At 41.0% G+C, this 17306-nt stretch overlaps 1 protein-coding gene across 1 annotated transcript in view; it reads left to right on the top strand.

The window, feature by feature from the left end:
• The window catches only part of SGCD (sarcoglycan delta), a 981442-nt gene that overhangs the window by 382572 nt on the left and 581564 nt on the right, over positions 1 to 17306 (top strand). The window contains exon 2 of the mRNA XM_037025144.2: positions 2696 to 2848. The gene's annotated coding sequence lies outside the window, so the exon portion shown is untranslated. The remainder of the gene's footprint in view (positions 1 to 2695; positions 2849 to 17306) is intronic.

Below are 17306 nucleotides of genomic sequence, written 5' to 3' on the forward strand. Positions count from 1 at the left end.
GATATTATCCTGAACCTGGAGATGGTCCAAAAAATGTTGCCCGAGGTTGTCAGGGCCACAGGAGCAATTCTATATAATGGAAGATGGAAAAAATTCAGACTCTGGGTAGTGGTGATATGCAGATAGGTGAAACTATGAAATATGTACAATGTAAGCTTGCAATGAGAAAAATTAAAAATTAAGACCAGCAAACATTTACTGAGTATTTGTCATAGAAAGTAACAAATGATACCTTGCTTCATTTTCATAGAAATACTTATCTCTTTAGGATAATTATCAGCTTACTTTTACAGAAAAATATGATTACCTATAGAAGCTGAGTGTCTTGGTCAGGGTCTCCTAGTAGTGGAACCATGATATAAATACTGTAATTATCCCAAAACCCAATTCTTAACCTTTGCACCCTACCTATATACCAACCAATCTTAGACTACTCAGAATAAGGGAGACTTTCAGTAATTAAAAAAGAAAATGATCATTTTTTGGAGCTAGGAAATCTTTGGAGGGAACGTGTTTGAGCCCAGAGAGCAAAAGGCTCCCAGGAGGTACAGAAATCACCCTAAGATACATAGCAAATGGGTAACCACGTTTGACTCAGTTTCAGGGGTCTTTGATTTGAGCCCGACACCTTGTCCCTAAACACATCTCTTCCTTTCCTTTGTCTTGGGTCCCTTTTCCTTATGCTTCTTCAACTAAGGCAGGGAGAGATTTGAGGGAAGGACAAAAAATAAAGGAATGGAGTAAAAGACAGGGAAGTCAGAGGAAGACATGGTGAAGGTAACAGACTGCAATATGAGGATGTAGACAGAGCCATCCCAGTATGTGCAACATATACTCTCTTGGTGTTCCTAGAAATCATTTTGGGCTCTTCAAATATATGTATCTCTGTGTCACATGCCAGACTATGTGGAACCTATTCCTAACATCAGCACTGGAACACATTCATGTAGTTAGTATTACATCGTGTCAAGAATGGTGGAGACAGAGTGTTTTTGGTTCAACCTGGTTCAGCCACTTAATACCTGAGTAGTCTCACAAAGGTTTATTTAACCTTCCTGTATGTGCATTCATTCACTTGAAAATATATATTGAGCTCTACCTTGCATTAGGTTGTGGGTAAAGTGCTGGAGTTCCAGCAGGACACCAGAGATAAGATTCCTTGCCCACAGGGATCTTAGGTTTCCTTGGGGGAAGGCAGATAATAAATAGGTACACCATGTAGTATATCTAAAAGTCTTTACCAGATTTTAAACAGAAAACAAGGAATGAGGAGATGTAGTCAGGGTCTACAACTTTAAATTGGGTGACTATAAAAGGTCTCACTATAGAAACAAATATAAAAGATAACATAGGAACAAAAATGGCTTAGTGAGAGGAAAAGAGCCTTTCAAGTAAAGGGCATGGTGCATGCCTAAGCCTCCAGGAGAGGTACAGGCATGTCAGAGGAAGCTGGAAGCAGCATAACAGGTGAGGAGTGAGGGAAGAGGTAGGAGACAAAAAAAAGTAGTTAACAGAGCTACCTCATTCTGTGCCTTTTGGGCCACTGTAATGACACTGACTTTGATTCTGGGTGAGGTAGAAGGTTTTGGGCAGAGGAGTGTCCCTCTCTCCCTCTAGGGTCCAGTTGGCAGTCACAGCCCTGGTGTGCACACACCTGGTGTGCAGTCTCATAGATCTATAGTGCCACCTCTGACCACGGTGGTAGGAAAGGAGGAGGTAAGAGTTATCAGCTGTTGTGTTTATTCTGAAGATAGAGCCACTAGAATTCACTGATGTGGTGCAGGACATGGAGTCTGTATGAAAGCGAAGAGTCAAGGTTGACTGGCACAGTTTGGGACTGACCAACAGGGTAAATGAAATTGCTGTTGACTGATAAGGAATCAACTAAGAATAGAGCAAGCCTTACTGTTTTTTCAGCGGGGCAGTGGTGCCAATAGAATCATGACGTCAGTTTGCCCGTGTCGTATCTGGCATGGCTGGTAGAATTCCAAGCAGAGCTGTTGGTTAGTCAGTTGATATCTGGGAGTTCAGGGAAATATCTGGGCCTGGAGACACATCGCAGAGTCGTTAGTGTACAAATAATCTCTGAAGCCACAGCACAGGAAGATGCCCGCTGGTGACAGAGTGCGCACGGAGGAACAGCTCAGGGCTGAATGCCAGGATGTTCTTAATGTTGGAAATCGGGAGATGAGAGGATCTAGCAGAGGTAGCCGAGACGGGGGACAGTGATACCAGGCAAGTTCGGTATCTTAGGATTCAAATGAGGGATGTATTTCAAGATGAAGTGATACATTGTTCCCTTGTCTCATTTTAGCATAGACCAAAGTGTTAAGCACCTTGTTTGTGTTTACTAAAGATTCACTTACTTCACTGGTTGAAATATGCCACAGGTAATAAATCTCCACAGAAAAACGATTCTTCTACTCTGAGCTTCACCGTCCCTATAAGTTAAATGAACAAATTTGTCTTCTTATGTACTAAAAAAACGTTTTAACCTTGATCCACTGTGACATTTTCTGCTTTTCTGTGATTCCTTGACTTTAATCAGGATCAAATCCACTTAGATATTATGTGTTTTTATGCCATTCAGAATTTCATGTTTATTCAACCAAATGGTCTTTAATTCAATACCATTGTGGTTTTCGTTCTTTTCGTTTTTATTTACGTATACCTTCTTTCTCTTGTGATTCTGTAGACATAGAGCAGCCTTTGCCTTTGGGATTTGGAGAAGGCTGCCCTGAACCTGGGTGGAGAACTCTCCCTTTGGTGGCGGCCTGAGGACATTATCGCAACCCCAATGTTGCCCTGAAATTTGTGTTCAAGATTCGAGAAGATTAGGACTGTGAAGGTATGGATTGGTGACTTAAATATATTTTTAAAGCAAAAACATTTAAAGATAATCGTTTTCACAACGTTTTCTCCATCTCATTCCATTTCCTTTTTCTCTTTCTCCCTTCCTCTTTTAAAGCAGTGATCTGGTCTTTCTCTACCACCAGCCTGTGGAATGTGGGGGAAGGGATAAAGATCTAAGGGGAGAAACTGAAGTCTGCGTTGTCTCCTCAGTAAAGAGGTGACCAGATGGGGTAACAGAAAGCATAGGGAGATATTTTGTTCAAGTGTCTCTGATGGCAAGAAAAGAGAATTTGTGCATATGTGGTAAGACTTGAAGTGGAAAGATAAGTAAACAAGTGGTTCTGTGTCATACAATTTTGTTCCCATTTTCAGTGTCCATAGGAAACTTCTGGCAAAGCTTTGTAGTATTTCTTAAGGTCCTGGGGGATTGTCTTTGTATTTCTTTTGGATACATATTCATGCTGGGACAGACTTTAAGTTCATGAGGTTATCTTTTTTTTTTCTGGTTATAGTGATATTTCCTTTGTGTGTACACACACATGCACACGTATGTATGATAGATATACAATTCATCGAGTGGTGTCTGTCATCTCTCTCTTTCTTTCTTTGGTTGGGGAGAGAGGGACAAATGGAAGGAGAGAGAATCCTACAGAAATTATCATTAATGGTGTGCTTGTTGTGAGTCAGGCATTCTGCTATCAGCATTAGGGGAAAAATCACAAATACAACTAAGAACCATAGGGAATAGGGATTTCTGTTCTGGGAAACCAAAGGAGATAAAAATAAAAACATTTCAAAGGTGGTATAACAAGGTAGGGCCAAGGGTCAGACACATTCCCAGACATGTTAGAATTAAGTTTCTGTGCTCACCCACCATACAATAGAGGATTGCATACACTGCTGGCTGAAAGCACTGGGGAATATGGTGTGACAGCTGAGGTTCACATGTCATGTCCAAGAGAAATTGTAGAATGTCTCTGACTGCTCCATTGATAACTCATTGCCTGTAATTTTAATTTTCTTTAAAGAAAAAAACCTCATAACCCAAGTGTTTTTGGGAGATAATGTAGCTAATGTGTTGGGTAGGCTCCCTTCTCATGACCCGTGGGTCTCCCCTATGTCCCATTGTTTGTGTAAGGTAGAGTTCCAGAGACAATGAGAATCAAATTATTTATAGCCATAGGCCTGCTTTCATTTTATTTTATCTCTTACTTTCTCAGTGCTGGAGTAAATGTGGTCTGTACTTTCAGCTGATCATGAATAAACCCTCCTTTGAGAATGAAGCACACAAACTTTCTACTGAGATTTTGTAAAATCCTCCAATGCCCATGCAGAAATGAGCTCGCTCGCACGTTCTCGCTGCTCACAGTACGTCTGAGTGTTAGGAGACTGGTGAAACTGTGAGGGTAGCATTTGGTACAAACTTCTCCCTTCCCTTTTATTCAGATGATTTTTTTTTATTTTTATACTTTATAAAGGAGATAGTTTTTCCTTCTTTGAATCAAAAGGCATATTTAAAGCAGTTTAAACATAAATACTATTTATGGAACTCATTTTCCATTAAGATGATTTCAAAGGCTAAATAGGTAATTTAACAATCAGAAAAGAAAACACATACAGTGGTGTTTTTTGAATCCTTGCATAAGAGCAAACATTCTACGTAATAGATGCATAGTTCTGGTGTGGTTCTTCGCCTACACGTCCTTGATCTGTCAGGAAGGAAAGCTAAAAAGCCCTACTCTGCCTGACCTAAAAACCTAGAGAAGCTTAAGGATTTGGGTTGGGATTTTCCTGACTGAGTTCTTCGCTTTGAGAGCACTGATATTTAATTCAGAATGCCTGTTTCTGTCAACAATATTCATCTAGATGCCAACTACTTAAAACATAAATTCAGCAGAGAAAGTTTTAAAGGACTTGGCCACAAACTCTTCCTGGTTTGGAGACCAGTCAACCCTTAAGGGAAAATAAAGCTCTTTGTGACTGTTGCCAGAGGTTACAAGAAGTGTGTCTCCTCTACAGTGCACATTCGTAACAGCACTAGATTCGGCTGTAATGTGTACAGGTATATGCACGGCCCTGGTCACAGACCAAAACCCAACTTCCAGGAGGGAATAAGAAAATGGGCCACTGCTGGTACATCGATCTGCCGTAATGCTTCCTGGCTTGCATGCTCCAGCGTGCAGAGTAGATTTTTCAGATGTCTTTTCCAGTGAATCTTGTACAAATTAGTAGCTGTGGGCTCAAACTTCAGAAAAGGCAAATCAAGCTTCTGCATGAACATGAGAAAAGCCTTTTAATTTTTCTAAGCCAGTGCTGTTCAAAGTGTGGTCCATAAACTGGCATCATTATCACCATCTAAGACTGTTAAGCATGTAAATTCTTAGGCCCTTTCCCAGGCTTAATAAATCAGAACCTCTTGGAATCAGGTAAAGGAATCTGTTTTTTAAACAAGCTCTCTGGATGATTCATATGCCTTGGTAGAAGTCGAAAACCGCTGTTAAACCTGTTCCCAGATCTCTGAAAAAGAAGTTTTAAAAAATATCTCATGTCTAAAAACTAGGAAGCTCTAAGAATATTAATGATTAGTATGCCTAAGCGTGTGTGCTCATATGTATATATGAACACATACACGTAGGTTTATGAAGATATATATTTTGGCACTGAAAGGAAAAATAACTTTTTCAAATATCAAAAGTAGTTGCTGAGGTTTTAATCACTGCATTTGAAATCTAGAATAGTGAAAAAATAATAAACTGTAGTATTAGGATAGCAGCCTTTATAAATAAATGGATTCATGGAACAGAGTTCTTCAATAGACACACTTACAGAGTCAACTACCTTTTTCTCAAAGCAAAACAATTCCATAGGAATAGGAAGACTTTTTCAACAACTAAAGCTAGAACAACTGGATAGTTATTTGAAAAATAAAGAACACATACCTCAGCCCAAATAAAAAAATTAATTTGAGTCAGATCATACATTGAAACACATGTAGCAGAAGATAAAGTAAGAATATCTTTGTTACTTCAGGGAGCAAAGGTTTCTTACCAGGGACCCAGAAAGCACAAACAATAAGAGGAAAAGAAAATTAAAATTGAACTTTATGAAAATTAAAATATCTAATCATCCAAAGCCACTACTAAGTAAATAAAGAAACAGCCCACAGACTGGAAGAAAATATTTACAACAGATATACCTAACATACAACTAAAGAGAAATTTCATAAAACCAGATAAGAATGGCCAATATACATAAGCCATGGTGTTTTAACATAATTTATCAGTAGAGAAATGCAAATCAAAAGCACAGTGACATACTACTACACACCTATCAGGATGCCTTAATGAAAAGGACTGAAAACACCAAAACTTATGAGGATATGGAGCAGCTGGAACTCTCATAGTATTGTTAGAAGTGTAAAATGTTCCAACCACTTTGAGAAATGATCTGGAAGTTTCTTATCAGTTACACAACTATCCACACTAAGATCTGGCAATTATAGACCTAGATATTTATCTGAGAGGGTTGAAAACAGATGTCCACACATGTTCATAGTAATTTTATAATCCAGTGCTGAAAACAACTCAGATGTCCATCAGTAGGAAAACAGGTGAACTCTGATATGTTCATAAAATGGAGTACATGTCAGTAATAAAAAGACACATTTTACTTATAAACATAATAACATGGACAAATCTGAAAGACAGTATGATGAGTAAAAGAAGCCAAACACCAAAAAAACTTACTTTATGTTTTAATTCTTATGAAATTAAAGAATAGTCAGAACTAACAATCTATGATGATAGAAATCAGTTCAGTGCTTCCTTCTGGTGAGAGATTATCTGGGAAAGGTACATGAGGAAATTTGTGGGTTAATGGAAATGTTCTGTCTTGATGTGCATTCATCAAAACTGATTAAACAGCAGATTCACCAGGCATTTCACCGTATGTAAATTATGCATGTAAAAATGCATAAAATTTTTAAAAGTTTCCATTTATTGAGTACTTTGTCAAAGGGGATATTCTTAATATATACAGAACTCATTTAATCTTTGGAACACTCAGGGTTTATTATTATTATTCCTAGTTTACAGATGTGGAAACTGTACTATGAAGAGTAAGGTAATTTGTTCCAATCATACTGCCTGGTCACAGAAGCCAAACTCAAGAGTAGCTCCATTTTCCTGCAAAACACATCTTAAAAATGTTGTTACACCTTTGGCAGGAGTAACCCTGGCTCCATTTTAATTCCAAATCAAGTGTGAGGCAATAGCCCGCTGGAAGAGGCTCCCAGAATGGACAACGAGGGACAGTTGTTATAAATGGATAAATTGGATATTTTCCTGGCAACTATGGTAGGGAAGATAAAAGTTACTAGCAAACTTCACCGCTTCACTTAGGGATCATTGCTTTCAAACACTCTAACATACATCTGTTTTCTCAGTGTGAACCTTCTTGATTCTGGAACATAATATAAAGAGCAGTGTCCAAAACTCTACAATATGCAGTGTAGCAAACACAGTATGGTGACTAGCAGAGACATTGTCACTCAATGCAGAGCACAAGTGAGGCTGGTTGGCGTAAGTGTAGGCCCTCCCCTTTCTGGATGTATGACCAATGGCAAGTCACAGAGCCCCCAGCCTCAGTTTCATTGGTAGGATGGAGATAATTCTCATTGTGATATAGTTAGAGAGGAGTAAATAAAATTACACTTATGAAGTGCTAGTATGGACTGCTTGCTTATAATCCTGTATAAATGTGAAGCTGCTCTTCTTTGGTTTTAGAGATCATATGAACGATGACACTCCTAAGTAAGAGAATGACATTAAACTCAATTTTATGTGGCTTCCATGATTCACTGTGTACATCTATGCAATTACTTAACTTTAGCTGAAAGCCACATGCTAAAACAGTTATAGTTTCATTATAAGAATTAGGGAACTCTGAAAAAGTTGACCCTGTTGCCCTCCCAAAATGCATTTAATTAATATTAATTAAATTGTGTTGAGGAAAAACTGTCATCAAATGTAGATGTTACATTTTGTCTGTCCAGAGTGATTGAAAGGCAGCCTGAAACTATTTAGCAAGCTTAATGGCTATCAGCAAGGTTAATTGTCTTGGGAACGCTGAAGAGCTGAATTCCTTTATCCTCCTCCCCTTTTTGTGATACTGTCATATTAATTTTCATGATACTTGGACATAAGTCTTTAACTGTGCTTTTTAGTTTCAATTTCTATAGTAAAATTTAAAGGCCCAGGATATTACAAACCTATGCAATGTAACAGTGCTTTTCTTAAGAAGTACAAGTCAGTCTATTACCAACCCGCTATTATAAGTAGAAAATCTCTCCACACCTTCGAAAATGTTATCCCAGGGAAATCAAAAGCTATTTTTGAGGATAGTTTATTGTCATGGTTTCTAATAATTACTATAAGTGTGGGAAGGGTGGGTGGCTCAGAAGAACCCTACAGAAACTGTTGGGGTGTGTGTGGGTGTGTTTCCCCTTCGGGATCTTTCTCATCAATACATTCTTAGCTGGTCTTAGGCAAGTGTTAATATTTATGTGGATCGCTTTTGCACATGTCTGTTCCTTTTGGAGGTGGAAGTGATGGTTTTTATATTTTCTGTGCCTCCTAGCACAGCAGCAGAACTGTGGCTAACTTATCAAGTCTTATGACTGCCCTTTTCTTACGGTTTTCTTCAGCCCTCACTGAATTTCCCCTCAAATTCATCATCCATCAACATGTTCTCTCTGGTAATAAATACCCTAATGTCAAACATGAAAGCCTCTGCAAAACTGCTTTCTTGTAAAAGGAGAAGAATCTTGCCAGGGAATCCAGAGTGTCATTTCATAAACCTGACTTAGTTTCTTTATTCAGCCAACACATGCTGAGCACCTGTCATGGGATAGAGAAGGTGCCTAGTTTATTACTTGATATCTACATGACACCTATCTGTTCTTTTCTGCCTCAGTTTCCTTATATGGAAAATGGGAGTTTGAATCAGATAAGCCTGAGAATCTCCTTGATGTAAGCAAATGTTAAAGTTTCATGTAATTTCTAGTAAATTAGTAATAAATGGTGTTGCTGCAATATTCTCTGGGTATGTTTGATACCTATCTCTAAAGATCAATTCAAACAAGAAATATGAAAGTGTCAACAGATTGAGCTGAAGCAATTATAAAAATTCTACACAAGACTTCTTATTGAATTTTATTTTTTAATTAAAAAAAAGTTATTCACTTTATTTAAGGAAACAAAACAAACAAAACAAAGTCCGACCATTTCTCTAACCCCCAACCCTTCTCCCTTGCAACTACCAATCCATTCTCTCTATGAGCTTGGTTTTTATTGTTTTCAGATTCTGCCTGTAAGGGAGATCATACATTGTTTGTCTTTCTCTGACTTATTTTATTTAGTGTAGTGCCTTCAAAGTCCATCCATGTTGTTGCAAATGGCAAGATTTCATTCTCTTATATGGCTGAATAACATTCCAGTTTATAATACCAGTTTCTTTATCCATTTACCCATCTGTGGACACTTAGGTTGGTTCCTATCTTGGCTATTGTAAATAATGTTGTAATGAATATGGGCATGTGTGTATATTTTTCTAAATTACTGTTTTTGTTTTCATTAGGTAAATAACCAGAAATGGAATTGCTGGGTCATATTGTAGTTCTATTTTTAATTTTTTGAGGAAGTTCCATACTGTTTCCCATGTATATGTGTTTCTGGAAAAATGTCTTTTTAGAATTTTTGCCTATTTAAATTTGATTGTTTTATTTTTGCTATTGAGTTGTATGAGTTCTTTATATATTTTTGTTATTAACCCATTATTGGACATGTGATTTGCTATTATTTTCTCTCATTCAGTGGGTTGCCTTTTTATTTTGTTGATGGCTTCCTTTGTTGTGCAGAAGTGTTTCAGTTTGATGTAGTTCCACTGTTTATTTTGGCTTGTGCTTTTGGTGCCAGATTAAAAAACATCACCAAGACTTATGTTAAGAAGCATATTTTCTGCTAGGAATTTTGTGCTCATGTCTTTAATCCATTTTGAGTTAATTTTGGTGTATGAAGTAAGATAGGGTCAGCTTCATTCTTTTGCATGTGTCCGTTCAATTTTCCCAACATGGTTTGTTGAAGAGACTGTCCTTTCCCTACTGTATATTCTTGGTTCACTTGTCATTAATTAATTGACCAAATATGCCTGTGTTTATTTCTGGACTTTCTGTTCCACTGATCTGTGTCTGTATTTTTGCTGACACCATACTGTTTTAATTAATGTAGCTTTGTAATATAACATGAAATCAGGGAGTGTGATGCCTCCAGCTTTGTTCTTTCTCAAGATCACTTTAGTTATGTGGGGTCTTTAGTGGTTCCATATAAATTTAAGGATTGTTTGTTCTATTTCTGTGGAAAATGCCATTGGTATTTTGATAGGGATTGCAGTAACTTACAGCTCTCTGGGTACTATGTACGTTATAACTATGTTAACTCTTCCAATTCATGAACACAGGATATCTTTCAAATTATTTGCATCTTCATCAGTTTCTTTCATTAATATCTTACAGTTTTCAGCTTAGAGATTTTTCACCTGTTAGTTAAATTTATTCCTGAATATTTTATTATTTTTGATGCAATTGCAAAAGGGATTATCTTCTTAATTTCTCTTTCTGATAGTTCATTATTAGCATTTATACATGCAACTAAATTCTGTATGTTAATTTTGTATCCTGTGATTCTAACAGTTCTTTGATGGGGTCTTCAGGGTTTTCTATATAAAATTTGTCATTCACAGATAGTGACTGTGGGTAAAATTGAAACATTTTCAGAATATCTCACCTGGCTTCAGTGCATTTTCATGTTCTCAGGGGTGGAGAGAAGTTCATCTCCTTGTCAATGGATAATTACCTGAGCAACCGAGGGCATGTCTGAACCTGAGAGGTTAAGGGGAGGAGCTTGCTTGCTTCTTCTGGTGCAGGGGAGAGAGATTGTGCTGGAATGCAGTTTGTAAGCAATAAATGGGTTTTAAACTTTATTTCTCCCTTTGACTGATTTCGGTTTTTAGAGGTATTTTGCCTGGGATTTCCTCTCCACAGACTTACACCTGGCATAGTCAGCAGGAATCCTCTGAACCCAAAATCTGTCATAATGGCTGTGAACTTTGAGAGGGCTGCTCCTGTGGATGGTGGGGAGGCCCCAGTGGATGCAGCGGAAGAGGGTGCTGCTTTGCCTGTTACTATCCCCCAGCTGTGGGGCTTCCAATTTGGGAAGGCCTAGTTGGAAACTGTACTAGGGTAAAGTACCTCCTAGAGGGGTGGGGCATTCCCCAAAACTGGGGAAGGGTGTAAGCTCCAGAAGCTGCAGAATTAGCCCTCTGTGAGCTGGAAGACTGCTTGGAGACCTTAGGGGGTCATGGGTTCTCTTTTCTTCAAGATAGTGGAAAATGTTATACAGGAGAAAGAGAGGATTATCAAGAAGGTTAGTGAGGGCAGAGAGGCACTTAGGTGGGAGAGAGAAAAATTTAAGCATCACTTGGAGGAGCTGGGTGATAACATATAGGGTGCTATTAAAGAAGAAAGACAGTTACTGAAAAGACAGGTCATGCTCCTAGAAGATTCCTTAGCGACAAGGGAGAGGCAGCAGGAAAAGCCGCTTTGCGGAAGGCCGTGGGGGAGGGGAGGAAAGAGTAGTGCCTTCAGCCCCAGAAATGGTGGAGGAGGAGCTGCTGGTAGAGGGGCCCGAGGGGGAAGAGAAGGTGGGGCCACTGGTAGATCTCCTACTCAGGCCACCACCCGAGGTACCATCTTCTCCTGTTTTTAAAGGCTCACCTAGCTGTAATTAAGAAAATAAAAACTAAACAACCACAGGCTCCTCAGTGGGAGAAGCAGCACCCTCCCCAGGTTGTGGCACACTCCATGCTCCCCCTCTATGCCCAGAATGAGCTGGTGGACATGAGCATCTGGTATAGGCAGAGGCCATCAGAATCTCTGCCTACATGGCTTTTATGTCTCTGGGATATGGGGGTGGAGAACATTGTTAATGTTGGGTACTGAGATGAGTAGAATGGCTTCCCTTACAACTCACCCTTCCCTCTGGCAGTGGTTGCAAAATGCCCGTCATGCCTCAGGGAATCAGACACTCCTGGAATGGCTGACAGCTGCCATAAGAGTAGTTTGGCTTAATCAGGGTGATTTACCATATTTTCCCAGTAGTTGGAAAACATATGCAGAGCTCCACCAGGTACTGTGGGAATTGGTTATGAAAAATGTCATCTATAATATGGACTCCCAGGGCCCTGACGAGGAGGTGTTCACTGTAGGAATCAGAAATCTGGTGCTACATACAGTTCCCACATCTCTCTGTGGGTCCCCAGTGAATACTCTTGCCCCTCCACCTAAAGCAACGCATAAGTGAGGCTACTCGTACTTTAGCAGATCTGGGGGAGGTTGAAATAATAAGGGCATGGAGGAAAGTACGGGCCAAGACTGAAATGAGAAGTGCAAAAGGCCCCGTGAAGTTTCAAGGACCCAGATGTGGGTTGATTTGATCAAGGCCGGGATAGTGAAAGAAAAACTTGATGGGCAGCCCAATAGAATATTGTTAGAATGGTGGCACCAATTAAAGCCAGAACAGCAGTTTCAGCCGCTCAGGTCCAGGACACGGAAACCAGAGTCAAGGCCTCATGCCCAGCCTGTGTCCCTGCAGAACCTCCTGGGAGACAGCACTCAGGATTTGCCTGAACCCTCACCCCCATAGGAGGATGATTGGGCATTGTGGTTTGACTGAGGTGGGGGTCAAACTCCCCACCCTGGGGGACATGGTGGAGGCCAGAGGCCACATGTAGGATTAGCAATTCATTGGTCTCCTGTGAATGTACAATGTGTCCTGGTGCTGGTGGTCACAGGAGCTGAATGTTCTCTAATTTATGGCAACCCTGAGCATTTTGCTGGGACCTCTGCTGTGATAGACAGCTATGGGGGTAAGGCAATTAGAGTGAAGAAAGCCCAAATCCCATTGGGGATAGGGTGTTTACCTCCAAAGGAGTATACTGCATACATTTCTCCCATCCCTGAATATATTTTGGGTGTAGATATCCTGTAGGGCCTGTGGTTGCAGACCACTGCAGGTGAGTTCAGACTAAGGGTACGTGTAATAAAGGCAGTTCTGAGGGGACATGCTAAGCACCCATCTGTAGCTCTGCCTGTACCTCGGCAGATGACAAATATTAAGCAGTATAAATTGCCTGGCGGGCACAAGGAAACTTAGAAATTCTACAGGAGTTAGAGAGGGTGGGCATCATAAAGCCCACTCATATTTACAGAAGTGCAGCGCCATCTCTACTAGCCCCTTCAGTGAAGAAGCCAACGCTTATTGGAGCCAGTGACCTATACCAGTGGAAAGCAGGAAGAACATGCTTTTCAGCCCTTGGTAGCTGAGACTCCTTATTAGGAGGGAAAAGCCCCTATACCTGAAGATGCTTGTTACACAGATGGCACACTTTTAATCCCCAGTGGGGCCAGTGAGAAAGCCAGATGTCTCCTGGCATATGATGTAGACTACAGGGAATTGAATAAAGTCACACCCCTCTTTGCATGCTGCTGTCCCCTCTATAGCAGACATTCTGGACACCCCCAATCATGAACTGGGAACGTATCATTATGTAGTAGACCTTGCTAATGCTTTCTTCTCTATTGACATAGCACAGAAAGTCAGGAACACTTTCCCTTCATGTGGGAAGGCTGGCAGTGGACATTCACTGTCCTTCCACAGGCATACCTTCACAGCCCCACTGTCTGTCATGGGCTTGTAGCCCAGGACTTGACCACATGGAAAAAACTCAAACAGTGCAGTTGTATCAGTAGATTAATGATATTTTGCTCACATCTGATTCTCTTGCAGATTTAGAAAGGACAGTTCCTAGACTGCTGCAACATCTACAGGAAAAAGGGTGGGCTGTGAACAGCACCAAGGTTCAGGGACCTGATTTGTCTGTGAAATCCTTGGAGGTTGTCTGGTTGGTTAAAACTAAAGTTATTCCTGAAGCAGTCATAGACAAGGTCCAGGCTTTCCCCACCCACCACTGTGGCAGTTTTACAAGAGTTTTTGGGTCTTAGGGGCTACTGGGGAGTGTTTATCCCGCACTTGGCACAAATTCTGAAGCTCTTATACTGGTTGGTTCGAAAAGGCATCAGGTAGGACTGGGATGAGATGTGTACAGCTGCTTTTACTGCTGCCAAGCGGGCAGTCAAGGCTGTACAGGCCTTGAATGTAATGGACTCATCAAAGCCATGTGAACTAGATATTCATGTAACCGAAGATGGTTATGGATGGGGTCTTTGGCAGTGGCTTGAACAGAAATGCCAACCTATTAGATTATGGTCACAACTATGGAAAGGAGCAAAGGTCCAGTATAATTTGATAGAAAAGCAACTGGCTGCTGTGTACTACACCTTGCTGGCTATGGAGCCCATCACTGGAACAGCTCCCATCAAGGTTATAACGACCTATCCCATCGTGGTGAAGGTGCAAGACTGGACCGAAAGGCCAGGGAGTGGTGTGGCACAGACACCTACACTGGCTAAATGGGGCACATATTTACAGAAGTGCAGCACCATCTCTACTAGCCCCTTCAGTGGAGAACCCCAACACTTACTGGAGCCAGTGACCTATACCAGTGGAAAGCAGGAAGAACTTGCTTTTCAGCCCTTGGTAGCTGAGACTCCTTATTAGGAGGGAAAAGCCCCTATACCTGAAGACGCTTGTTACACAGATGGCTCCAGTCATGGGCAGCCCCCGAAGTAGAGGGCTATGGCTTTCCATCCTAAGACTGAAACAATATGAATGGAGGATGGAGAGGGGAAGAACAGTCAATGGGCTGAGTTGTGGGCAGTATGGCTTGTGATCAGCCAGGAGCCCTCCCCCATAGTTGTCTGCAGTGACAGCTGTGCCATCTATTGGGGCTTGACCCTGTGGCTACTGACATGGTATCATGCCAACTGGATGACGGTCACCTGCCCCGTTGGAGGCAAGAGTTGTGGTAAGACCTATGGGCCTCTGGTCAGACTAAGACTGTTACTGTTGGTCATGTAATTGGCCATTTGTCTTTGGCATCCCCAGGGAATGATGAAGCAGCTACATTGGCCCAGGTGAATTGGCTAGAAGGAAAGCGTGCCTTTGATGTAGCCCAATGGCTACACCAGTGTTTGTTGCACGTGGTGCAAAAGACAATGTGAGCTGTAGCCCATCGGTGGGGCTTGTTTTTGACATTTGAAGAAGTCAGCAGAGACCAGAAGGAGTGCCTTGTGTGCTCTAAGAGGGATTTACACTGAGTCCCACAGCAACATGGGACAATAGTAAGGGGCCAATACCCCTTGTCAGGTGGCAAATAAGACTATATTGGGCCTCTACCCATATGAAAAGGATATCGGTATGCCATGACTTGTGTGGACATGGCTACTGGAGTTTCTTTTCCTGCATGTCGTGCAGATCAGCAAACCACCAAGAGGGGCCTGGCATGTCTCTTTGCAGCCTATGGCTGACCACAGGTGATTGAGAGCGATCAAGGCACCCACTTTACTGGATATGCATTACAAGAATGGGTGCAGCAATTAGAAATAAAGTGGAAATTTCATGTACCATATAATCTGACTGGAGCAGGCATGATAGAGAAGTACAATGGTTTGCTGAAATCTGGCCTGAAGTCGGACACGTCTACGGGATTGGTCAGTTCACCTATGGACAGTGCTGTGGTGTTTGAATGAGAAGCCACGTAAAGGAACTTTGAGCCCTGTGGATATGCTCACACACCTTGCTGCCTCTCCTACACATTTTTATGTCCAAACCCAAGAAGAGTTATTGAAGCCAGGTTATGGCCAGCAGAGCAACATCCTGCTGCCAGCCCCTACTGCACTAAGCCCTGAAAACACTGTTGAATTGATGTGACCCTGGACATTTCGACACATGGACCAGTGATGGCTGATCCTTCTGGCACCTTGGGGGAAGGCCTGGAAGCTGGCCTTCTGTGTATTCCTGCAATAATAGTTGAATGGCTCCTAAAGGTCATGGTAGTGTACCCACAACGTCCAGGAGGTAAGAACATCTCACGGGCAAGTTTTGTTTTATCTTTATGGCCAATGCATGTACCTCGCATAGCCCTATATATGGACCCATCTGTAACTCCCACAGGGAGGGGGGTGAAAGTCTGGTATACTAGATCAGGACGAGATCCCATTCCTGCCACTCTTTTATTACAAGACCACTCTCTTGCATGTATCCACCTGATGGACAAGATTTGCCCATGCTGGTGTCATTAAAACATGTAACTTATCACCCTTAAGTTATTTTATCCTACAGCCCTGTGGCCTGAATGCGCCCCTGGCTGCAGCTGCTGCAAGATGATTGCTCTGAACCCTCAGCTGCTGCCTGCCTATAGAATGGACGAGTTATGGACTTAATCTGGATAAGACTTTGAACCTAGCTGAATCCTCTGGCTTGAGGATTGCTGTGATTTTATTGCTGTTGCTATTGTTTTGTCATTATTCTGGTCATAATGCTCCAGTTTTCTCACCCAGGGACCATTGTGGAAGAGGGGGAATGAGTAGATTGTAGGGCGAGATTTCTGGAGGGGTGGCCTTTGGATAAAATTGTAACATTTTCCGATTATCTCGCCTGGCTTTAGTGCATTTGCATATCCTTAGGGGTGGAGAGAAATTCTTCTGCATGTCAGTGGGTATTACCTGGACAACCAAGGGTGTGTCTGAACCTGAGAGGTTAAAGGGAGGAGCTTGCTTGCTTCTTCTGGAGCAGGGAAGAGAGATGGTGCTGGACTGCAGTTTGTAAGCAATAAATGAACTTTAACCTTTATTTCTCCTTTTGATTGATTTCATATTTTAGAGTTATTTTGCCCCAGGATTTCCTCTCCCCAGACTTACAGTGACAATTATACTTCTTTCTTTCCATGCCTTTTACTTCCTTGTCTTCCCAATTACTCTGGTAGGACTTCCAGTACTGTGTTATATAAAAGTTAGCAGAGAGAAATCCTTGTCTTGTTCTTGATATGGGAAGAAAAGCTTTCAGTTTTTAACTGTTAAGTATGATGTTAGCTGTGGGCTTGTCATATACGACCTTTATTATGTTGAGGTGTGTTCTCTCTATTCCTATTTTGTTGAGAGATTTTTATCATAAATGGATATTGAATTTCATCAGGTATTTTTCCTGTACCTATTAAAATTACCTGAATGTTTTTATCTTTCATTTTGTTAATTTGGAACAGCACTTTGACTTATTTGTGCATATTGAACCATCTTATATCCCTGGAATAAATCCCACTTGATCATGGTATATGATCCCTTTATGCATTGTTAACTTTGTTTTACTAATATTTTGAGATTTTTTGCACCAATATTCATTAGGGATATTGGCTGTAACTTTCTTTTTTTGTGTGGTGTCTTT

Source organism: Manis javanica, chromosome 1 (assembly GCF_040802235.1).
Source record: "Manis javanica isolate MJ-LG chromosome 1, MJ_LKY, whole genome shotgun sequence".
In the NCBI taxonomy this organism is placed as follows: Eukaryota; Metazoa; Chordata; class Mammalia; order Pholidota; family Manidae; genus Manis; species Manis javanica.